Raw genomic sequence first — 25,510 nt, forward strand, 5'->3', positions numbered from 1 at the left:
AACATGTTATCCTCTGCTACACTGCAGTGGGTCTCACAGCGTCATCATCAGTGTGAGTCATCTCATTTTAATATGCTACTTTGATGAGCTGGTTGGGGGAGGAGTGGCGAGGCGGGGTGGGGGGATCTCCAGAGACTACACACACACACACACACACACACACACACACACACACACACACACACACACACACACACACACACACACACACACACACACACACACACACACACACACACACACACACACACACACTCAATCCATTCCTCGTCTACTTCAAGACACTTGATCAGCAGCCACTTCCATGCGGCAGATTTGCACATTAACAGGATCACGCATGCCTCGTATTTGCTGCATCGAGGTTCTTCCCCTCCATGTACACACCTTCTCGTCTGTCGCCCCTGTCACATGAAAGTGCTCGCATTTTTTGCATGGATTAAGAAACCATACTGACATACGCACGTGTGCTTTCACACATACTTGACATGTGACCTTGAGCCACCGCCTAGCATGTGAGCTGTGTCCTGTGGCCTGTGTATGTGTGGCCATGCATTTAAGCATGCATGTGCGTACATATGCATATATGAAAGAGTGTGTGTGTGTGTGTGTGTGTGTGTGTGTGTGTGTGTGTGTGTGTGTGTGTGTGTGTTACAGTCTAACACTGTAGGTGGGATAGTCGCATGTGCCCGTTATACACTTGTGTCCTCCAGGGCAAGATGTACTGAGAAAGCAAAAGTGTTAGGGGGATGGGAAGTCACGCAAGCATTTTTCTCAATAGCCAAGACCCTCTCGAGTATTCTGCCCCATCTGTTCATCCATACAAACAGATGTCTGAGCTAGAATTGCAAGAAAAAAGCATTGCACCATCATATATTGAGAATACAATATTGGTTGAAAATCAAATGAGTTGTTGCCTGAGGGATGTTTGGGATATGCTGGCAGTTTGAGGCATATGAAAGAAAAATACTGTGTATATACGCAATATACCGCTGTTTATTTTCTTCCAATCTCAAGATGCCTGCTCTTGTTGAGAAGCTCTCTCCTTTTATTGAGGAAATGGAGATATACAGTTACGGGCAATTTTCCATTTATTTTTTTCATATTCTTTCAGCGACCTTATCCTCTTTCCAAGAATGGAGCATTAACTTGGCTTGACTTCATTTGTCAGAGCTCCTTTACGTCTCCTGCTAATGACCTTTCTGTTTAAATAAGCAAACATCTCTCTCCGAACTCTGCATGTCTTTGGGAAATGACCTTGCCTTGGTGTCTGCAGAGCCTCAGACTGCCTGAGCCTGGTGTGTGGTGGCAGTTGGGATAGCCCACCTTGCTTAGTGTAATCTAATGGGAGCCATGGTTTGAATCTCAGCACTGCATTCTCTGTGGCTTTTTAAAGCGTGAACTGGCAGGGCGGGAGGCAATTACCGCCACTCAGCCAGCCATTTACCAGAGGAACTGAGGCTGCAGAATGGGCCAGCAGCGCTCACTTTGGATTGAGCTCACATAGGGTCTAAGCAGGAGTGACGCAATCCGCTGAAGGGACAGGGAGTCCTCTTTTCAACACACCAGCACACTGCTTTTCTTTCGCACACATGCACATACCTACACACATTTAACCGTGTGTATATGTGATGACTGTGAATACAGCTTGAGCCTACACAGGGAATAAGTCTGAATGACAAGGCCAATTTGTAAAACTTGAGTTACAGACTGATGTGCAGAAAATAAAAACACAAATTTGAAAACTGGCATTAAGAACAGAAAAAGTCAGGGACACACACACTCATACATCCACCCACACGTTTGTGTGCATGACACGAGCGCCCAAACGCACAGAAAAGCAGCCCAAAGATAAAAGCTTCTTGAAAAAGATGCCTATTATAGTCTTGCCCGTGTATTCAGAAAGCTTAATTATTCTCTCTTTCTCTTCAAAATACCATCACGACTGCCATCTATTCTGAATTCAGGTATCACTGAGAATAATCCCAAAAAGAATTGCTTTCTACAAGGCAGAATCTCACAGTTATGACTCACAAAAATGTAACAGGGGCTCTTGAGCTGCCTAATGTGCAGCCATAATTACCATTAAACATAACTACTTATGCTAATGGGATCAATTAAGACAATTAAGCTAGTTCATGCATAAATTACTTCATATTTCTTTGTCAACATCCATGTAACACATGAAAGGTATTAATTTGAGGTGTATTTCAAGGATTGCAATTATTCCACATAACACAGTTTGTTAAAGCTGACTGTTCATTTCAGGCTTGTGCAAAGGAAGCCCCACTTTTTAAAAACACGTCCCAACTATTTAAAGTACACCGTGAGTCTACTACACAGTGAGAATTTGGAAAAACAAGCAAATTCCCTTAAAAACAAACTATCCCTCTCAGTGCAGCGCTCACTTGTAGCAGCAGAAAATGACTGCTACACCACTCTCTGTGGGCCAAAACTGGCCCGACATCAAAAAGAGTTGCCAAGGCTGTTGCTTTGTACTTTACTATTAGAAAACTGTTGCCATCCCCAAGCAATGATCGGCTTTTACAGACAGTTCTACATGCCCTCTAACTCTCCACTACGCCTTGCTAAGTCTTTCACAATTATGTACTTGGTAAATGCGAGCTGACAACAGTGGGTTTATGCATTCTTAACGCAAAGGGTCTAAAGCGAGAGGAAATTGACCAAAGCTTTAATATTGGGGACTTTACCATGCATACAGCATGCTGTTACACATGAGCGAAATGTGAGCGGCCAAGCAAACATTCCATTACAGCTGACTCTGAAAACAAGTTGCCAGTGTGAAAGCCTTGGGCAGTGTTCATAAAAATAAAGCGATATTTCATTGATCCTACAGAGAAAGCCCTTTTTCCAGTTGTCCTTGCACAGAAATTTGCGAGGCAAACTTCAGCTATACAAGAGCTGACCCAGTGGAGATTCGGTGTCTTGCTCAAGGACACAAAAGCAGGAGTGATGTTTGCCAGCATCTCTTGAACCATGAAACCCCAATGCCCCGACGGGTGTAATGTGGATATTTTTCAGCTACATTTGTAAGTTTGCACCAAGAGCGCGTGGTTGGAGGTTATCCTCCTTCGTATGATTTCTGTTATTCTGGATACAGCATGAACAACACTGTGGAAACTGTTGCATTTTTGACACATTGGAACAAGCAAACATTTGCTCCTATTTGAGATCACTGATACAAATAAAGGTGAACACCACTGCAAGGAGAGAATACTTTTTCAAACATTAACTGAACAGAAATACCAACAGATGTAATATTCACAGAAAAAAGTAAATACACCCTTGGTAATGCAGAAATCATTTTAGATAACTGTCCACCAGTCTCTGATATTGACCTACTGAAATTTTGAACACTCTTCCAAACTCTTTCAGTTGCAACATGATTGTAGGTTTTTCTGGTTGTGTGTGCTGCCTGTTCCAAATCTCCCAACATATTTCAATGGGTTTCAAATCTGGACTTTTCCCATATCCTCCCATTACTTCTTTTTGAGCCATTCCTGGGTGGGTTTGCTAATGTGCTTAGGATCATTATCCTGTTGAATGGTCCACTTCTGGTACAATTTCAAGACAGACAGATGGTATCACATTATCTTCAAGCACTCTCTGACATGATGCTGAATTCATGGTTGAATCAATGACTTCAAGCTGCACAGCAAAGCAACCCCAAACTATCACATTTCCACCACTAGGCTCCTGATCAGTTGACTTTGGTCTGCATCAAACAACACTTTTATCCTGGATATGTCTGTATGGAGCATGTTGTTGCAAAAAGCCTGGTCTTTGCCTATATGTCGATTGACAAACTGTAGTTTTGCTCGAATGCCCTTTTTGAACAGCAAAGGCTCCTTTCTGACACATCATCTGTGCAGCTCAAATTTGTGATTCCTGATTACAGACACAGCACTTTGGCACCAACAGCTGCAAGAGCTACCTTACATTTTTGGGTTCTTACAAATTTCTTTTTGCGTGAAATGGTTGGACCTTGAGCTTTTTAAATCTTCACATGATGACGCTATACACTTAAATAACAAAGAACAGCAGACTATTGATGTCAGAGGCTTAAATAAGACAGGTTCCAACTGTGACCACTAATTTGAAAATCTTGAAACTAATTTAATGGATTTAAAGGTGTGATAAATGTAGAGGGGTACTTAACATTTCCATGGGGCTGCTCTGTTTTTTGTATCTAAATTGCGAAAATGACAACAAAATGTCAACGTGCTATTTGATTGAGTGTATCTATGAGCTCAGTTTCAAAGAGATTCAAGTGTTTGCTTGTTCAAATATGCAGAGGAAATCAACAATTTTGTTATTATTTTAACAAGTCTGTATTTGTCATATGTGTAATTACATTATAAGGTTTTTTTTTTCACAGTTCTCATGTAAATCTGATCCGTTCTCCAAAACATGCCAACAATATCAGCCGTTTTCTCGGTGCATTTTTGACAAACAATTGAGGACAGTTCTAACTGCACTAACAAATCTGATGCCTTTCTCTGCTTTCTGCTTCCCAGTTAAAGCCAACTTGTCGCTTCCGCGAGCTGAATGTTATTAATTTGAATTACTAGCAGTTTTCATCAGCTGTAATTTAATACAGCTCTGATATTGCATTAGGAGAGAGAACAGTGACTCTGGTATCACAGAGAGAACAATGTGGAAAATCTGTGTGGTGACGGGAATCTAACTTTAGCGCAAGATAAAGAACACAATGTACTGAAATGCTTAGTTTGGTATTAAAACACCATCTTTTGATAGATTGTGATATTTATCTGATAAAAACAAACAAATTCAGAGTCCATTCTGGTATTTTCTTTAAATGCTTTTATGCTGATTTACAGCTCTATGCTTTTATTTTGGAATTTCATTTGAGTTTTGCATGATTCAAAGTTAAAAAGCAAACAAACAAAAACTTTGACATTTGACCTGGAAACAGTTCCACAGCACTGTGTCTCTGGTATACCTATAGCCCATTTATATTCTCTGCTCAAACCCTTTTATTTGAGTCATGGGAAAATGTCTGCCCTCTGGACAGAAGACTCAAGGTCAAGCACTGAGTTTTGCTTTGCTGTGATGTGCATGTGGGTTTGGGATACACGATATGCACTGAGCTTAATGCTTTATGGAAAGTGGCAGAATAAATCAATAGTGCTTAAATAAGATGCTGTTAGAAGTAGAGTTATTGAACTGATATATGTTCCTCCACTGACAGACACATTGTGCTCGAGAGAAAAAAGTCAGAATCAATATATATATTCTCAAATTTGAAGAATGAATAATTTTCGTGTTAAAACAGATCACCGTCTCTAGGATTGTCCACAGCATTTTATTTTGTTGTTATGGCCACAAGTAATGGTGTGCCATCTTGTTCTTTGGGTGGATTCCATCTTGGCCTTAGGTAGAAGACCTGCACTCCAGCCCTTGATCTCTCTGCCTCCCAACACATCCGATTGGTCCAACACCACGACTCCTCCTCCTCCCAGAAGAGCCCCAGCAATCACCACACACGGGTATAAAACTACAACCAAGCTCTCAGTCGAGGAGCTTGGTATTTGTGACTAGTTCACCGTGGCGCCCCTGTGTGAGTTGTGTATTGTCTGTATTCCTGTGCGGGCTGTTGGTTCCGTAGTCACTGAGGGGTGATGCATACATTGCATACCTTGGCGAACCGAGTTCAATCTGAATCAGTATCAACATCCAGTGTCTTTGTTTAGTAAATATTACCTACTTATTGTCTGATGTAATGGTGGATTCAGTCTTTTAATCACAAATCTCTTGTGAAAAAAACTGTATATAGGAAATAGGCTAAAATTCTGGCTAAATTTGGAAAAATTCTGCTATTGAGATATAACAAAGTTAACATTGGAAGTAAAATGTTTTTCTGCTGTCATCAAATCTCTCTGCACCGTCATTTTTTACATGCTGCCATACATTAAATGCCTACAAATCTCTTTAAACAGGATGTTTTGGGACAACATAAGCTTATCTCATCAGTTGAAATTTTGCACACGTTTAAAATAAACATCCAATGTTGAAACATCACATATATATATATATATATATATACATACATATATATATATATATATGACAGAAGATGATAAAAGCATAACACCATATGTCTCATTATTTTGAAGCATAGACTTTAGTATACACACCCATTAATGTTAATGGTATTTAACAACAGAGGCTTAAATAAAATGCAGGAGCATCATCCATCTACTTTGTGCCACGCTGTGGGTGAGCGATTAAACATTCAGTGAACAGCGCAGATCCATCACAAAAATCGAGAGGACCTCAGACTGTCATCCTGAATACCAGACCTCGCGTTCTGTTCTGACAGAGGCCTTGACCTGTCGACAGAGCTGCATGTGGAAACATCTCTTTTGTAATCACACAGCATAAGTCTGTTGTTCTGCTCCAAATTTTAAGAGCCTCATCTTGCTTGTCTTTGTCAGGAATAATTAGGTTGGGTGAGGGACTTCTTAATCTCTTTGGTCCTTTGATTATCTTCCAAATCTGAAATGATCTGGCTCATGCGTTGCCAACTCTCAACTAGAGTAATTAGTCCAGTTTTGGTGAGAAAACTTCTGCAGCCCAGACACATTTGAAGGTGCAACATTCTACTACAATAACCTCACAGAAATTCAATAGAACTCCTTCACCAACTACACCTCCTGTGTTCTGACAAGACACAGAATGCAAAAGATATTTTGCATTTTCTGATGTGAGTCTCTTTTATGCTTTGTCGAAAACTAATTGAACAGATGAAGAGCAAAATTATTGTATTAGCCAAATCAATTTTTTTCTACCCATTCATAGACATTTCATTATAATCCTTAAGGACAGAGTAAACCCTTCCCTGCTGTTATATTTATTACTCCTGATGGGTGTCTCTCTCGAGCAATTAATTGGAAAACATGAGCAGTACAAAAGAAGCGCTTTCAGCTATAAATACAATCTTATCTAAGGAACAGGTATGTGGTGGTGCAGGGCGAGGTGTGAGTTAATTAAGATGTGTAACTAAGAGATCGCAATTAATACTCTGCACAGGTCATTTAGCTGTTGGCTGGAGCGTGTGGCACAACGTTAGCTCGGATTAGAATGAACATTCTAAAATCGGCCTAATTAGCAAATCTGATCTCTCACTTTGCTTCCTTCCATTAGATGTCACAGCAACTGATGAGTATGAAGGGAGTAGTGGTACCCCCGGAGCTTATGGCACAGATAAGATTTGGGGATAAACGGTGGAACGGCAGGAGCTTCTCTCACCGGGGGGCACATGAATCAAACGCACTCCCGTGATTTGTCCTTCACATCGGGCAGATGGAGCTGTATCTGTTGCCGCCTGTTTGATGGCTGGTGAATGATTGCATGCAAAAATGATGAGAACTCAGGGGAAGGTGCAGGATGGTGAGCACGAAAAAAAATCACAAAACTAGTCAGATACACCGATACCATGAGGATATATACTCAATCAATGAGTTAATCAATTTCTTAATTAACAGAAGGTTATTTAATGACTCAAACAATTATCTGCTTCAGTAATTTTGCTTTCACTCAATAAACACGAGACATTCTATAGTTGTAGTTTATCAAATGAGAGGTTCTGCTGCTGCAATTTGTCCTAAGAGCTATAAAACTGAACTCCCCTGTGCAAATACGTGAACAAGCAAGAAGAGATCACTATAGACCAGTGGCGGCTGGTGGTGAAATTTGTTGGGTGGGCTAACAAATGCATAATACCAATTAAATGGTTAACACAGCTGCAAAAGCAACATCACCTATGATACACACAGTTACATCAATTACAGGTGCACTATACTTTTTTAGTGCTCTACATCAACACTCACTCACTCACACACTCACTCACTCACTCACTCACTCACTCACTCACTCACTCACTCACTCACTCACTCACTCACTCACTCACTCACTCACACACACACACACCACTACAAAACGTGTTCCAACTGCAACGACTGCCCACAGATAGCCTGCTGCAACTGTCTTATTACAACTGTTTGGCGACATGTAGTGCAAAACACGCCTTCAGTACAACAGATGACCTCGGCAAAAACAAGGTGTCACAGTCCTTTAACAGGTCAACATGGGCCTACCTTATTTGAAAAGAAGCTCACATCGACGGCCGATGTGATCCCAGTCTCTTAACTTCCAGCTTCTCCTCCAAAGACATTGAGGAAAATGGACATGAAAGCAAATAATCCACCTCGTTCATGCTAACGCCCGCCTGAGCTTAACCTTTTCTCCCTCCTTCCCAAGTCTGGCACAAATAGCAGCACCGCTGCGTCAACTCGCTGCTTTTGGTCAAAGTCAAGGCCTGTGGGCTGCTTGAAGTTAGCCCAAATGATCAGTAAATCACGGAGGCGTGACATGACACCTGTCAATCACGCCCATTTAGAGATATTCTGTTTTTCTTTTGATTGATTGGTGCTGTTGCTACCTTTGTTTTTTATCTAAACTTAAAACAATCTGTTGTAAGTTGTTTAAAAAATTATTTTCAGATCTTTTTTGTGTTGGCCTGGGAGGGCTTAGCCCTGTTAGCCCATTTATACCAGCCGTCCCTGCTATAGACTCAGATACAGTATACAATCAACACTAGTTAATGAAAAACACAGAACTGAAACCTCACCTTTTCATTCTAATTTATTTCCAGTATCAGTGGGACTGCACATTTATCATGTTACTGATATAAACAGTCATGGAGCTGCTTCCTCTACATACAGTACGGTCTCTCCTGGAATCTTCTCTGTGATTACGTCTCATCATTTTTTCCCCCTCTCAGAAATCCACACGGCACGCTTTTGCAATTCACTCTGATTTTACCCTGATGTGATCTATCTCCCTTGCAAGTTATTTCAGGGTAAAACAGACCTATTAGCACCCAACCTCAAGAGGAATCAACCTAATGATATTCCAGTGTGATTTAATATCCCAGGTGTGGTCATGGTGTCTTACTTTTTTTTTCTTTTTTCTTTTTTTTGCCAGAGCTTGTCTGCTGGGTGAAGCAATCTATCAGCTTTGTGCTGTCAAGCCCCGGCGGCAAAGCTCTCTGGTCCTCCAAGGTCTTCTTAGACATGACTGACTGACCACATCCCCATTCTTTCCATCTCACTTACATGGACAGAAGCACTGAGTGATGAGAGGGGACACAGCTGCTGAATAATATCACCATAAAAAGATAAAAAACGCCCTGTTTCAAGGAGTGACACTGCACTTGTTATACCATTCCCCCCTCTTTTTTATGTTGTGCCGCTATTTGCCCATACTAGGAAGAATCTATTTTAAGTGCGTGACCTTTACCAGCTACCTTATCTCTAGTGGAGTGAGTGGAATCAAGGGTTATTGAGCCAAACAGTAGCCACTTGATCGCTTGTTGAATTGCAGTGATACTACTGTATGTGCCATATTCACACACATACACACATTTTAAATCTAAATGTAAACTGGTATTAGGGAGGGATTATCTGCACAAATGTAAATCCTCAAGAAAAAAGGGATAGTCTTGAACAGTAGCCTTTTTTTTACCCCTGTGATACTATTTTCATTAACATGCAATTCTAAAAAACCTTAAATGGCTGACGCAGCTCAGTTAATTGTCGGCTTTTGATTCCCAGAGGCTGTTTTTCTTAGACCATAAAAGCAAAAAAAAAAAAAAAATAGAGTAAGCCCTGCCTGGCACAGTTACTATGACAACAAGTGTATGGATACATAATCACACTCCACTAACCCCCCACAAGAAACTACACACAAACGCACATATGTATTTTCTTAGACACAAAAATACAGCTGCAAAAGCTCAAGTGAAGCGGCTATAAGCTCACATCACACTGGGCTGAGACGCACAGCTGTCGACTGGTAAGCTTGCCAAAAGTGCCCCACTGCCTCTTTCCTTGGACCCAAATCAAATCCCCAATTTGTTTATGTTATTATGTTAATAAAGGGTAGCATTTCCATATGAATATCAATATTTCAGAGGCAAGCGAGGCGTTACTGTGAACGCAGTGGATCGCTGGCAAGGAGGACAGCGCAATATGAATGGGGTTCCATTTGGAACGTAATTTCACTCATCTGATTTTCTCTTCCTCGGATGATCTGAAAAGGAGGTATTTTTAGAGCCCAGGTGCTTATCCTCTTTGTGGTGCTGGAGGCTAATGTTAAATGAACACATCAATCTTGGGCGTTTCAGAGTGAGAAGGGAGCAGCGGCAGCACAGCCACAGTGGTAGTGGGTTCCCTGCCAACTCTGTGATTCTAAAGCTTTCTGTTTTCTATTGCTGTCGTTTGCCACAACCACAGGGCATTATTGGCTTTTCAGTGTGATCCATTCAAGTCACTTGAGTGTGGGCAATTTTGACTAAAACCTGGGATTATAAATAGGTACAAACTACACTCTGAATTATTAATAATAAACAGCTGATCACACACAGATGATAAATCCTTGGAGCATTTAAAAAACAATCCCTTAAGTCTCGTGCCTGTGCTGGAGCTGCAACACATTTCTGAAAGTCAATTAGGAAGTATTTAAATACATCAACATAATGTGTGTGTGTATAGAAAGTGCTTAACAATGATCTAAATTCAACAAGTTAATCAATCATATCCCAGTGTGACGAGTCATCGCTCTTTCAGTAGTCTAAATCACCGTGAGGCTGGGTCAGTGATCATTAATGGTTGTCTAATGCATCATGGGCATGCATATCAGCTATTTAGGCAGTGTGTGAGAGATTTTTTGAGTTATGTGCGGTTGTTAAAGCCTGATGGGGAGATGTGAAGGCCAATCATTCATCTACTTGCTGGTGTAGATTATTCTATTAGTCTCTGTGTGTGTGTGCATGATTAAAAGGTCTCATGAGGATCCCTCAGAGAGAACTTCAGTTCACCTCTGATTCATTTCTCTGGAATGCTTGAGATCATTTCCAAAGACCTATAGGACCACAGGTGCAGATCTAGGCATTTTGACACATAGCATACACTGCAAAAAATACAGTTTTTATCTGTAATTTCTTGAACAATTTACTAGTCTGCTGTAATTGTTTAATATTACAGTATTACTCTTTTTATAATGTATTAGAGACAATAATTGGTAAAATCGAAGGATTTTTAAAAATTTACTAGTTAATTGTACAAAACAAGTCAAAACTGTCAAAAATGCCCTCATCCAAAATCTGTATTTTAGTATCTTAGTAAATGGAAAACTGTTCTTGTAGAACGTTTGACCAAAAAAATCTCACAATATCTGACTATATTTAAATCAGCCAAAAACACATTTTTTTTTGACAAATATTTGCTATAATTTGAAAAACAATTTATGTATATTAGGAACTGAAAAATGGTAAAGCAATTCACAGAAATATAAATGCTGACTGTTTTTTTTTAAAACAAACCAACACAGTAGATAATATCCAAATCTAGATTTTTCAAAAAAGTATTTGTTCATTTGTATCGTGTGGCACTGAAATTGTACTTTTCTACTGTTTATAAATAGCTAAAAACATCTTTGTTTCACTGTTAGTTGCTGTTATATTTACCTGTTTTAAAACAGTAGGTCTACTCAATTTTACCATCTGTTTTCTATCACCCTTCTTGGTAGATTATCACAGCTTTTTATCACAGATTTATTTTTTGCTTTAATTTGCGAAGACGGTAAAGGCAAATTTCTATTATCAAATATAAAGTACCTAAATCGGGAGAAATCTCAATTTCATTCTGTGATCAAATTGGGAAATCTTACTTATTTTCAATTACTTTTAAGTAATAGATGGTGAGGAGCGAATGGCTCACTGAGTCCAGATTTTATCAGGTAAATAAGTTGGGTAATATTTGATGGACATTCAGAATAAGAGGGTTGGGAAAATCAAATAGACAGGATATTATACTTCTGAGTAAATATAGTAGTGGTTAGTGCAGTACAGTTTGACTAGAAATGAAGCTCATTATTTATCCAACTATGTCAAGTCCACTCTATTATCTTCTGTGGCAACACAGTGAAAATTACACTATTAAAGGATACAAGTGTTCCCAGCTGTCATCGGCAGGTATTCACATTTAACAAGCAGCAGCACTTGAAAATAGATCAATACTCCGCAGACAGACCTGTATGAGGCCTGATGGTGTGAAATTGTGACCTCTGGCCTTGTTGTCAGCTGGACATCAATAGTGTGGAATAATGTATTTTTGAGCCTCTCACCTCACTTACTCTAATGTGGTTTGTTGGGACGAACAAATGTCACCATCTCAATGGTCATCGCTTCCATCTGCAGGAATCTGATTGATTAGACAGTCTACTGAAAGTTGGGGAGGGAATTGTTATACAGTGGAGGCTGTCTGTGATGGCCTTTTGTAGGCCATCAATTGATTTAAAAGTGGGACAGCATTCTGATGAGTTCAGCTGATTATTGATTCCCTGCATTGCATATGTGTTGCTGTTGTTGTTGTCGGAGATGTCGCAGTGTGACTGCAGAGCTGCCTGACACACAACATAGACAAACAAAATCCAGTAATACTTTATCGTTTGTGTCTCTCCCGTGGACATGTATAGTTTATATGAAATAAAAATAGTTAAATTAACTCCTTATTGGCTACATAAATTCATTAAGTGCACAGGTGACAGCTGTATGTGTAGTTTGCATGTACTGACTACATCCATGTTACCTGCTTGCATGTTTGCAGAAGTGAAGGAACACTCCAGTGAAAGAACTGCGACTTATGCTACATGTCCTTGAACAACAATCTTTTGAGCAGCAATACCAATATTGTTGTTTTGCTGCTTGCAAGACCTTGGTAGGAGAGCTAATTTTCTGATCTGAAAGACCGAATTGTTAAGTGCTTCGATTATGTAAGGCTGAATGAGCATGAATCATGTTTGGAAATCAATAAATAAAGCAGTGGTACAGTGAATTGTGCACCGTATCATGCAAGTCGTGGCCAACAGAAGCACCCAGGGCTTCGGCTGCAGCGTGTACAGAAAAACATCTCAATCATCCACGCCACAGCGGGATAAAGACCACACTCTGGGTCTTACTGTCCACAGATATGAACCATTCTCCTTGAACGAAAACGTCAATAATGATACTAGGTGATGTATAGGTGCCTCTGTAATCAATATTTCCGAGCACTGCTATATAGTATTTTTGTTGGGTCAAGTGAGCCAACGACACTTTGCAGCTCTAACAAATGAGCCAAGCAGCAGTAATGGGACGCATTTAGCTTGCCTGTTTGGATATGCACTCCCTTGCCATGAGAGGTCTCTTTGAAATCCCATTTATTCTGCTCCAGGTTGACAAATAAAGCCCTAATTGAGGAAAATCTAAATTTCAACGCAAACTAATTGAAGGTAATGGTGGCTGGAGGGGTGTGTTGTTTTGTTGTTTCATCAACCAACTCTGCTGTGTGATTTTTGAGTTAATCCAAGCGCCGCTTAATTTAGGAAAAACAATTAACCAAAGGCATGTAAAGGGCAAAATCATAGGGAGTAGAACTCCGGACTAGGCTTTCACAATTAGCAGTCCATTTCAGAAAGAGAGACAGAGAGGGGGGAAAAATAAAGCTCACAATGATCTTCAGCTCTAAGTTCATAAATAATGTTGATTTAAATGCAATGAAAAGATAAAAGTGTGCCCCGCCCTGCAGTTTTACGGCTTAAAACGGGACCATATGCCCAGCGAATCCAAGCCCAGGGTCACCTTGAAAGTATTAGGATTTAATATGATTGACCGTGCAGTCTTAGCGACGGATTAACGTGATGTTGTCCGTATGCTCCCTGAAAATGAGAGAAGTCAACACTATGCTTATAGGTATGAAGCGGAAGTGAAACAGGCACCGCTGGGGGAGGGCAGTCGGGCATCTGGTTGACAGGAACGCTAGAGTTGGGCAGGGTGGAAATGACAATGAGTTAACATGGATGAGCTAGTCAATCTGCCAAACCAGAGGATCCCATTAGGGCAAAGAAGTGTGAGGTGAGCTGTAACCACCCTCCATCCCAATCCAAAAACCTCCCGACCTTACTGTCTTCCCTTCATCCTCCACGTTCAGGGTCAGACATGGCTTTAGAAATGTTATCTGATTGCTGAGAGCTTTCCAGTGCAGAGATTTGGTGGTGAAATTAATCTCTGACTAAAATATTGACGGTACGCAGAGCCTATCAAGTGAGGCAAAGCAATCAGGCAATAAGGGAGGAGGTGTTGGGGTAAAAAAAAAAAAAAAAAAAAGGATTGCAGATAAGCACAATCAATCGGACAGCGTCACCCAAGGTTTGGGCGCCGTGCAGAGGTGCTGGCTGAGAGTGTGATCAGCTGCAGTTCAGGTAAAACACTGTAATAGAGGGGCATTAATCTAAAATGGTTTGACCTTGAAGTTTGACCTTTCATTAAGGGAATCCCAGAAATCTGCATAGGTTTTACATTATTTCAAGGCATGATGATAAAACCAGTTTTAAATCAGTTTCTCAATTCCCTTGATTGAAATGCCATAAAGTCTTAACTTTACAATACGAACACATTAATGAAGCACTGCAGTTTATGAAAAGCAGCATGGCTAGCAACGTAGTCTGTTGCGTAGTAACCGTATAGCTATGGTCTCTATGTTGAAGACATCACAAACTACTCCTACGGTGTTATTCTATGGCAGCCATTACAATACCATTGGACAGGCCTTAATCCTTGACAATAGCAGGCATACTTTATATTGTACAGTATACAATGGTGACCTTCCACATTCACCTTCCATGGTTTAGAGGAATAATACAAAACATGCAAGCGCTAATCTCCTCTGCAATGCTTCAATCCTCTGCGGAACCCTGGGGGAATGTCACAAAGGCACTGTCGAAATGCCTCCTGCGTATACCTCCTGGCAACTATGGGAACAGGGAAATAATATAATAAAACATTCATCATTCAATTTGTAATGCTGAGGTTGAAGAAAAAGGGAAAGGGAGAGCGAGAGAGAGAATAGGAGCGCGAGAAAATCAGGTGCACATGTGTAACAGAGACTGACAGGCCCTTTTCATGTGGAAAAATAGCACTAATTCATTTCCCACACAGTAAGTCCTCCTGTTTGCAATATTCATGTCACCTAGAACAATGAAAGGAGGACAACCCCTGTTACTGGTGTAGCACTAAGAATAGATGTAGCCCCCCCTTCCCTTTTTTTATTTATTTATTTTTTTGTTTTGGTGGGGAGTAAAAATAAATAAAGAAAAAGCTGAGAAGAAACTCCTCTCGCAAACTGACCCAGATAACAACAACAGAAAGCTGAAGTCTGGAGGGGCAAACAAAACAGTCCACACAGAAGAGAGGCAGAGAGATGTAAAGACAGAGGGAAAAAAGGCTCTAAAAATTGTTCTCTTGACAAAAAGTTAGTTGAGAAGTAAGAGGGGAAAAAAAGGGGGATGAATATTTTAAGAAGCAAGCTCTCTCAAGGAGGAGAGAGATGAGTAAGAGTGAGAATAAAAACAAGCAGCTCGAGCAATGGTTCAAATTGTCGACTTGCAGAAAGGGGAGTTTTTCAGAGTACATGAGCAGGCAGTGTCTGCTGAAGGCTGCCCCTGTGTGCACATTTCGCCCTTCCTCACGATATGCACCAGCAGCTTATTGGGGTAATCATCTAAAGAGGAGAAAACACAAATATGGCAACCGGGGACCGGTTTCTCAACATCTGCAGTTGTTGCAGTTCTATTTCCATAACGCTTTCTTGGTAGCGCTGAGGTAAGTGCTGGAGTAAGCTGCTAGTGTAAGCTGTGTAACGGTGGCCTATTCAGTGCTACGCTAAGCAGCAGAATGGTTTAACCTTCACAATAGACCCACCTAAGACTTTGCAGATGGCAGAAATTCCCTGATTCTTTTCGATACTTTGAAAAGTGCCTGTTAATGTGCTGAGGGTGGCCTCAGAGAAAACCTGACACACACACAAAGCCAATATGCTAAATCTGCTGCACCGATCATGCATACGGTGAATTTGCATCATTTCCTAACTCCAACACTAAATGCTATGCCAGGCTAAAAATGCTAATGTGTGCTGCAATATGTCGTTTGTCCTTGTGCTTAGCTGGCCTGCAGCTCCACTGAGCATGGCCTACGGTGTCCAGACTGTCAGCTCCACTCCACTCTCCTTCTCCCTCCGTGCCGGGAAGAGAGGACTCTGACCCCACCATGATGACACTGCTCCAGTAGAGATTATAGACCCTGATACTCCGCCGCGCCAGCATTATGCACACACTGCCCTTTAACTAAGACACACGGGCTCGCTGCCAGCTCTGTCTGGCCCCATCAGATCTGCCTACTCACGTTTACATAGAAGAAATAACAGAAACAGCCCATGACTGCAAATGGCATATATGCAGGAGACGGACCAACAGTACAATGCATGGCTGCGTACAGTCAAAAAAATGTAAAATGATTACGGTGTCATAAAGACAGAGGTGATCTAATGCCCAATGCAAAATCAATAACAAGTAGCACTCTCGCCATGTGAGTTTTAAAGGCTGAAATCAATGCCAATAGCTTAAGACTGAAGTTTCCAATAATGACTATTTCTCCTGCCATGATATTGGAGAGACAAACAAGTATCCATTATTATACATTAAAGGAAATGTAATCGCAATTACCATGTGTAAAGTGCAAAGGAATCCCATCAGGATAACTGTAGACATCCTTTGGAGCATGTTAGAGTTTCTTTCAAGGCCCTTCCCAATTTATTAAAGCGTTATTAGAGTTTCTACGTACTCTCCGATAGTTTCAATTATGACAGAGAAGCCTATTAAAGTCTACACGGTCAATGGTTCAGCCTTTATTTTACATGAATTCTCATGAAAATCACATCAGTTTGCAGCTGAATATAAATCAGTTGAACAAATCTGTGTGTCTCAAACTACATAAATAAATTGTAGATGTTAATATAAAGTCAAATATAGTCAAAATAAGCAGCTTTAATTGTTGATTGGCAGATATTTAGACTGTCAGGGCTAAAAGATCTCTGCAGTTATTTTAAAAATCCTCAAATACCTTACCAGAAGTTTGAAGTTTATGGTCAGTACTCTGTATTTGAAGCTTGTGTGACTGATAAACGTCACCATCAACCAGAAAACATGCATTCTCTTTTGTTAACAAATGTTTTCAAATCAGGCAAATAAACTGTAAAACTGAAAAAAAAAAAAAAAAAAGTTCGTCGAACATCATACTGCTGAGCTTACATCTAAACCAATTCGCTGTTAGAACAGTGGAGAGTCTGTTTGCCCTGAGGCCTGTTATCGCTGCCTACGTCATCATGACATCAGGCAAGTTGGAATCAAATTGGACAGAAATCTAACTGGTTTCCCCCAAAAACTGCCGCTCTTTTGAAAGCCTAACCTCACTGACAGCAGGACAGCAGTAGTTCTCTCCCCCACTGTGATTTAGTGTTAAATTACCCCCTACAAGGTCTTTTTCAAATGTTCCAGAGCTATTCACAGTAGCTTCCGGAGTAGAAATATCTCCAAAAAACATGTAGACATTTTATGTCTTTCTTTGATGTGTGCTTTCATGTAGTTTGATTTAGCAAACGACCTTCTACAGTTTCATCCACAGAGGTGGCGCAAAGTCAGCTTCACATTCCACAAACCTGTAATTTTTAGCTGTTTGTACCAAGTGTGAAAAACATTTCGCTACACTGTGAAGAGTACAGGTGTGGTGTGGTGTGCAGTTCAATTCACTCAGCTCAGCCTAGTTTAAAAAACAAAAACAGACAGAAGTAGGTGGTGAAGTAGGGACATAAAATGCAGCAAACAGCAGCTTTGTAACTTCTGATTATTCTAGCGCATAATTAGAAGCAGGTTTCTTTTGCACCTTAGATATATTTTCAGCAAAAGGTGCAAGATTACAGTTACAAAATATACATATATAAAAAAAAGGATGTCGTAGAAAATGAGGATGAACGCTCAGCAGATTCTACTCACTACACTAATGACAGATATTCCACTTTGATCATAAGAAATGTGGTGCAACGTGGACAATTTCCCAGCCGTGTTGCATTTTCATCTCAAACCTCATGAACTTGTGAAGTCCTGAATGTCATACTTACGGTTCTGGATTGAATTTTAACTAATCCGTCAAATTACATCAAATTCTGCTTACATCTCCATTTAATTGCTAAACTAAAATGACTTAAATTGAATTTCTCACTTTCTGACTTTGGGGAGATGCTAACATCCCGACACACCCCTTGGTATAATGAGGCTCAGATGTCGAAGCCAGCTCGTCTCCCTCTCACCCGGCTGACCCTTCTGACCTGACAACTCGACTCTTACATCTTGTCATGTTTCAGGGAAATTATTAAATGATTAGAGACCTTGGCCTGCTGTGCTACATAAATTGTCTGAGATCCTGCCTAAAATTAATTGTACCTTACTACGACATGCCTGTGGCTTCTTGTGACACTTTTATGGGAAGTTCAACAATGATTTTCAGAACTAATGAGACGGCAGTAGACTGTAGATGTATCCGGACTCTGATTTGCCAGAAACAGTGGGGAAGTGAGGAAAAGATGCAGACTGAAGCTGAAATAACTTGAGATTAATCAAGTAATTAATTAATAGAAAGATCTACAAGATTTCCCATGTGTCCATCCGTCCATCAGCCAGTTGGCAACAACTTTGAGTTGTTATATTTCAAGGAAATACGCATTCACTTACCTGTTTTAGCAAATATGAATATTTGTTATTCTTAATCTAAAGACATAATAACATATTCAGTGTTGTCTTTAGACTCAGAGAAGTACAGAAGGACATTTTTCGCTATTTTGACTGAAATTACTTTTGAGTTGCAGCCTCAATCTTTGGAAATCATTATTTCCGCATAAAGCTTCTTTTGACTACACTACATTTGTAACAGCACTTTAAAATGTGTGCTGATTTAGTATTTTTTTTTAAAAATCTATGTAGGTAAAACTACAATAACCTGAATAGCTTCATCAATCTTCTCCACACTTTCGAGCATTTTTGTAGCTGGTCGCTATTCCTCATAACTGGAGTGAGATGAGGAGCTACGCGGACAGTTTTATCCTCAGTTGTCCCTACTGAATGATTGGCTGAAGTTAAAGTTGAATAGATTTTAAACAGAGCCATAGCCTTTTACTGCTTAATGTTTAGCTATTCGGCAGCAATTTAGAGGTCTGAAATCGGGATGTGTTTTCACAGCGATTTATAGAAAGAGAAAGGAAATCTGTAAGGAGGTATTTTTAAAAAACAAAACACATGCCTACAACATGTCAGAAATCTCTCAGACAGAAATAGCTTCGAGTCACAGTAAAGTACAGAGGGAGACATTAGCACTAAATCATTTTACACTTCATGATGTTTTTCAGAGCTTTATCAACTTGTTTTAATGATGACTGCTTCACTGTTTGTTTGTTTGTTTTGTGACCCTGTGCAGAATACTATTACCATGCGTACAAGAGCTGAGTGAGCTAACTAACATGTAATACGTTTTTGCCCAATTGAGCCCATTAATCCTTGAAGGACTGCGGAAGGATGCGACTGAACTGTTCTATTCCTGGCACTTTGCTCTGTGCGTCATTGCACAAGCACAGGAGCCGAGCGGGAGCGTGTGCGTATGAGTGTGTATATTTTAATCCAAAGAGACTCCGCCCTGAAGGCAACAGCTCAAACCTGCTGCTGTCACATATAAACAATGAGACTTGATTTGATGAACTGACAATGACATAGAGCCTGAGAAATTGTATTCAGAAAGCAGAGACTTTTTACATCACTTTTATAGGACTGAGGGACAAAATCGGTAGTGACACATATGAGGAGGGAAATAAAGACCATGTTCACATAATGGAAAGGAACTGAAAGCTTGGGTCTGCTATGATTCATAATTATATAACTGCAACAAAATCCCTGAGTTGGGCACATACACATGTGCACACCAATAACTCATGCCTGCTGTGGGTATTCTGTGTATTCTGTTGCCAATGTCCTTGGCCCTTCCTGAAGGCAGCGGTCTCCTGAGATGGCAATGATCAGAAATGGAACAACACGCAAACTGATCCCACCATCTTGGCAGGCTGGTAATTAAATATCAGCTCTTGGCACACGAGTATGTAAATGCATTTTCCCTTTCACTTCACCCCACCCCAAACCCGCCCTCCTACAACACTGATCAGTAGAGAAGGCCCTGCCAGGTCCTGTAGCGAGTGACTACTCACAACGATATTATTAACCTCTTCTCTAAAGCAGATCCGGATCAGAGGCATTCTGTTTTGTGGCCCTCTTCTTAAATGGCTGAATGGGTAATGCTTATGTTTGGCCCTTGCAGCATAAGGGAGGGGAAAAGGAAGAAAGAAAGGAAAAAAAATAGGAGGCAAACAGATGCAGTGAGTCAGGATGTGAGCTGGACGGGTGACAGTACAGGATGTGGGGTAAAAAAAAAAATAGGCATGGGCTCATAAATAGTGAGGGCTCATAATTCTGAAGACGTCAGAGGCCAAATGGATATTTTTCTATTGGCAGCGATAAGGCTTGTGGCCAATACATGGAGAGGGGCTTATTAAATTTCCCCATAAAGTCTATCATTGTGTGGCAGAGCTGAGGGCTTTCTGTTAACATGCCAGTTTATGGATGTGTAGCAATTGTTCTTGTAGAGGCTCACTCAGGATGAAAAGCGTGGGTTCTTTGTGTAGCTGTGGCCTCATTAATGATTCTGCGTCTAGCATATTGCGGTATGATTACACATTCATCAGCATTCGAGCCTAAGTTAACCGTGCATTTATGGTTATGTATTCCTTAATAGAGATTCTGAATGTTGAATTTGTAGCCAATTCATTCATACCTTCTGAATCTGTGCGGTTGTTATCGGACCAGAGAGCAGCCATTCGAACTGTGGCTGTGCATAAACACCAGCAGGCATTTTAGCCAATTTGTACTGTGATTGGAGCTGAGGAGCCCCCTGTCACTGGCAAGGAGGGATTTATCAATCACAGAGTCTCTGGCTGCAGCTTTTGCTCACTTAGACCTCGTGTGCTTTTCTAAAAATGGAGAAGGATGCCATGAAGAAACCAGAGGAGTGAATGGGGAAAGTACCTGGAGACAGGAGAAAGGAGGATGATGAAAGCAGGCGAGGAGCCACAAGAAATGAAGAAGGAATGCAGAGGACAGAGAGAGTTTTGAGATGACAGAAATAACTCAAGAGAAAATTCATTAAAATATTTGATGTTTTCAAAAACAACACAGCGCTGGTTTGAGACATAAGCCAATTAGTCTGGGGTCAATGTAGTCAACATACAGTAATGTATGAATGATCCTACTAGATGTAAAACATCACATCAGTATTGCTCAGAGTTACAGTGTCAAAGTCAACCATAACTAAGATCCAATTAATTAGGCCCACGTCTTTCACTCTGTCTGCTTCACCTCATACATACGTAAACTGATTAATTCAGAAGAACATTCAACACATATGGAGCGGAAACCATGCATAACTGATCCGCAATATGCTGTGTGCGAGAAAGAATATGGTTGTGATACAAATCAATTGCCTAGCTCCAAAGAACCATTTGGAGAAAGATTTAATCCTCTGCTGATAAGAGACACAAAGAGCTTCTGTCTCTTCCACTCGTAACTAAATAATCTTTGATTCACACACCTTTTCATTGACTTCTTCTATCTCAACGTGCTCGAGATCTATACTGCAAGAATGCCTCAGTAGAGGCACCAGCATACAAGATAATACGTTTTGATCACAAAAAGCTTAAATGTATTCTCCAATCTGGCCACGCTTAACTTACCGAGTGCCTCCCAAGATAAATCTGCCCAAAAGATAAAAGGGAAATGTTCAGACACATTAATGATTAGTTGCTAATGACTGATCAAACAAAGCATGCTGCCATGAATGTAGTGCTCTAATGAAGTCTGCTGAATACTAAGCAATCAATAACCTGGAGACCAGTGTCTGTTAAGTCTGAGAGATATAAGTTCAAAAGAGCTTCTTTGAAATGAGTTGATGGATGTGATATATGATCTATGAAATACAAAGCAAAATGCCACAAAGTTTTTCTGTCACACCGGTAAATGAATCGGAATGCCCTTTCAAAGACTTACACTTTTGACCAGAGATGCACTGTATAATGTCAAAAACCACCTTATATAATGAATCAATGTGCCTCCTCTGTATTTTTGTCTCCTCTGCCCGCTGTATTCTCTCTAACCAATGCTGACATTTGACTCAAAGTATATTGATTCATGCTGGGAAGTGGAGGACATATACACAACAACTTGAAGTGCAATCTTGGGTGCAAAGTGGGAACAAAACCACAGTCAGTGGATCTTCTGAATGTTGTAAGGTTGAATATACAACACTGCAACCTCATCTGTCGTGAAAAAAGAGATCCTAACAAACAATTCATTTACTTCTGGAATATGTCACGCCTGTTCGTCTGCATAATACTGTCCCTTGGATTGTACCACAGCAGCTAGTGTCCCTCAGAGAAAGAAAATAAGTACAGGAGATGAATGCCTTCAAGGACAAATTATTAAAGCAGTTTCTGACTTTATGAGGAAAACTTTAACAGTTTTGGAAAGTAAAAATATTTCATGGCCAGTAGTTCAAGAAAAGCCACACACACAGAAAGTTCTAGCTTCTTCTGAATAGCATTTCACGCAAGAAATTCTCATCAAATTTTATCACTGTTTGACTGTTCTCAGCAGCTTGTCTCCGATTGCCTGTATTTCTTTCATTTGGTTGACTGGGAACATCTCTGCAATTGTACAGGCTTGCAGCTCAATTGACTCCGGATTGGTGAATATGTATAGGAGTGAGTCTTGAATAATGCATTGGGAGCAGATACGCTCACCATGGCGGTGGAGCTCCCACTGTCGCGCACAGTGGCAATCTTTGATGTGAATCCAGAGCCTCTGATATGTTAAAAATAAAAAATAAAAAAATCACAGCTGTGGGAGTTTTGTAGTGTCACCTGAATGCATACATTTATTCTATGCAAAAAAAAAAAAAAAATGGAGATATGGCGACTGAGATGAATGAGTAACAAGGCTTTACTGTACCTTAATGTGCAGTAAAGGAGAAGGGCTGATGGAGAACTGGTGGCAAGTTAACCGGTCATCTCAATGTGTCCACTGAGGAGAAATGGCTGTATTCCAGCTAATATCTAGAAAGAGAACAGAAGGGAACTATGCATATGATAATACATATAGCTGACCTATTCAGCATGTAAATGCTATGTTTGCTTTAATGTTACATTTTCATTTGACAGACACGATCTTACTGGCACAGTAACTGCATACACAATGAGATTACGCAATGAACTGTCACATTATTAAATCTCAGATAGGGTGAAAATCCATTGTAATGTGCTTTGTAGTTGAAACCATAGACTGTATATAAAGTGGACGTAGCATCTGGGTCCAAAATTGAAGCCCACTTGGAAGTGTCAAAAACTTGCAATATCACGCCGTCTGCTAGGGTTGGCTCCAAAAAGCTTTTTCTCCATAGACCCCAATTCATTTTTGGAAAAAATAAAATTTGATAGACTGATTTTCTACAGCTCAGGATTTTTTTCCCGTTAGTTTTCATGGTCAAAATGAGAGATCAGGTGGCCGATCTTAAAATAAATCAATACTGAATTTTAAATAAATCGTTAAAGTTGGTGGCGCAAGGGGGCGTGGCTATACTTGATAGACAGCAACAGAAGCCTCTGCGGTAAAACGTGGGCGGGATAAGAGAGTCTTCAGCCAATCCTGCCCCGAGTTGCTCTCCAGTCCAAAACGGCGACCAGGAAGTAGCAAAATCCGGGCTTCAAGGTTCTTACACACCGAGTGCGTTTTTTACGTGTGTTTTTTTCGGACGTCAATATTTTTTTTCGAACCTGTATCCTGTCAATACACGCGTTCACATCGGCAACGTTTTCTCGCTCAGCGATTTTGCGGCATTTATTTTTTCAGATCATGGTCGATTTTTCTAAAGTTTCGCAGTTTCTTTGTGACCACTTCTGACCAATCAGATTGCGTGTTGTTGCGACGTCCCATTCACCGGCATACAACATACTTTTCACTGTCAATTGCGTTGATGTCACGGTCATCAATTAGGTCTCGGTTGTTACCTTAAGTTTATGGATTATAGTTTAATGTTGTGCTTACCCGGTACTGGCCCCGACTCACATTACAGTACATGATATCAAGACAGAAAGACATCGCAACGCATCTCATCAGAACTGAAAATAATCCATCCAGTGTTGTGTTTTCTGCTTTTAGTATCTGTGGCATATGGTAGATATTATTATTATTATTCATACTTTATAGTTGAAGAAGTGAAGAAGATGTGGAGGAATTTGAGTGACACGTACGTGAGAAAGAAGAGAGAGGAGGGAGAAATGACGAGGAGTGGCCAGGCAGGTGGAAAACAGAAGAAGAGGTGGAAATACATTACGGCAATGTCTTCTTCCCCTTCGGAAAGTCGCAAAAACGCATCGTGCTATGTATGGACAGGTGCGTCAAAACTCGCATCCGAATATTTCGCAATTTCGCATCGTTTATTCGCATCGCTCCCGGTGTGTAAGGACCTTCATTTTCTCGGCGTTGAAACCAACGGGTGACGTCACGGTTAGTTCACGCCTGGTTGAAACTTAGCAGTATGAAATCAAAGCTATTCAGGATATGAAGGTATTTATTGCTGCTAATCTTTATGTCCGAATCTGGTTGTTCAGTCAGACTGGGATCAATGCCATGGGCTCCTTCTCATGTTCCTCAGAGGAGTTTTTACAGTGCCATGGGCACATTATTGGCATGGGATGGTGTGTTCATGTTCTGCAACAATGTCTCAGTGGGTGATATGTGTCAAAGTAACATCCATATGAATGCCTGAACCCAAAGTTTCCAGGCAGATCATTGCATTGTAATGGGATGATCAGTGTAATTCAGCGGTTTTAATGTTGTGGCTGATCGGAGTGAGATCAAACTCCCTCACCTCTACACATTCACTAGCACTGCTGGGCTGCAAATGGTACAACTTTAATTACCATGTATTCTATCCTGGAAGCTCCATGCCCCCTGGATATCAAACTGTTGCTTTTTTTAAAAGTATAGAAAGGAAAAAAAGCAAATTCACTGTCAGTTCTCCATGATAAAACAAACAGAGAGAGCGAGTGAGAGTGTAAATGAAGAGAGATCATTGGGAAATATGCAAATGTAGATATGAATACAGATCAGGCTTCTCCTCGCTAGGAGATGAATACATTTACCTCTCATCTACATGCTGATGAACAACAATAAGGTGCTTTTCTGGCTTTGGCACAGTAGAGTATATAACACTTTCAGAAAGCTTTCATGGTCAGTTGTTGGAAATGAAAACAACTTTTATAGAAAAAATAGGAGGATCAAAGGCTAACAGATTTTCATCTTGTATATTTAAATGCTCATATTTACATCTTCTTTGCAATGGATTTTCCTACTACGTAAAACTGCAGAATATTTTACAGTCTCCAAAGTT

General features: G+C 40.4%; 1 long non-coding RNA gene across 1 annotated transcript in view; it reads right to left on the minus strand.

Annotated features, from left to right (window-relative positions):
- Nucleotides 1-25,510, minus strand: part of LOC127536717 (uncharacterized) — a 66,843-nt gene that overhangs the window by 26,971 nt on the left and 14,362 nt on the right. The window contains exon 2 of the long non-coding RNA XR_007945837.1: nucleotides 23,071-23,174. This is a non-coding gene — a long non-coding RNA (uncharacterized LOC127536717). The remainder of the gene's footprint in view (nucleotides 1-23,070; nucleotides 23,175-25,510) is intronic.

Source organism: Acanthochromis polyacanthus, chromosome 1, assembly GCF_021347895.1.
Source record: "Acanthochromis polyacanthus isolate Apoly-LR-REF ecotype Palm Island chromosome 1, KAUST_Apoly_ChrSc, whole genome shotgun sequence".
Classification (NCBI taxonomy): domain Eukaryota; kingdom Metazoa; phylum Chordata; class Actinopteri; family Pomacentridae; genus Acanthochromis; species Acanthochromis polyacanthus.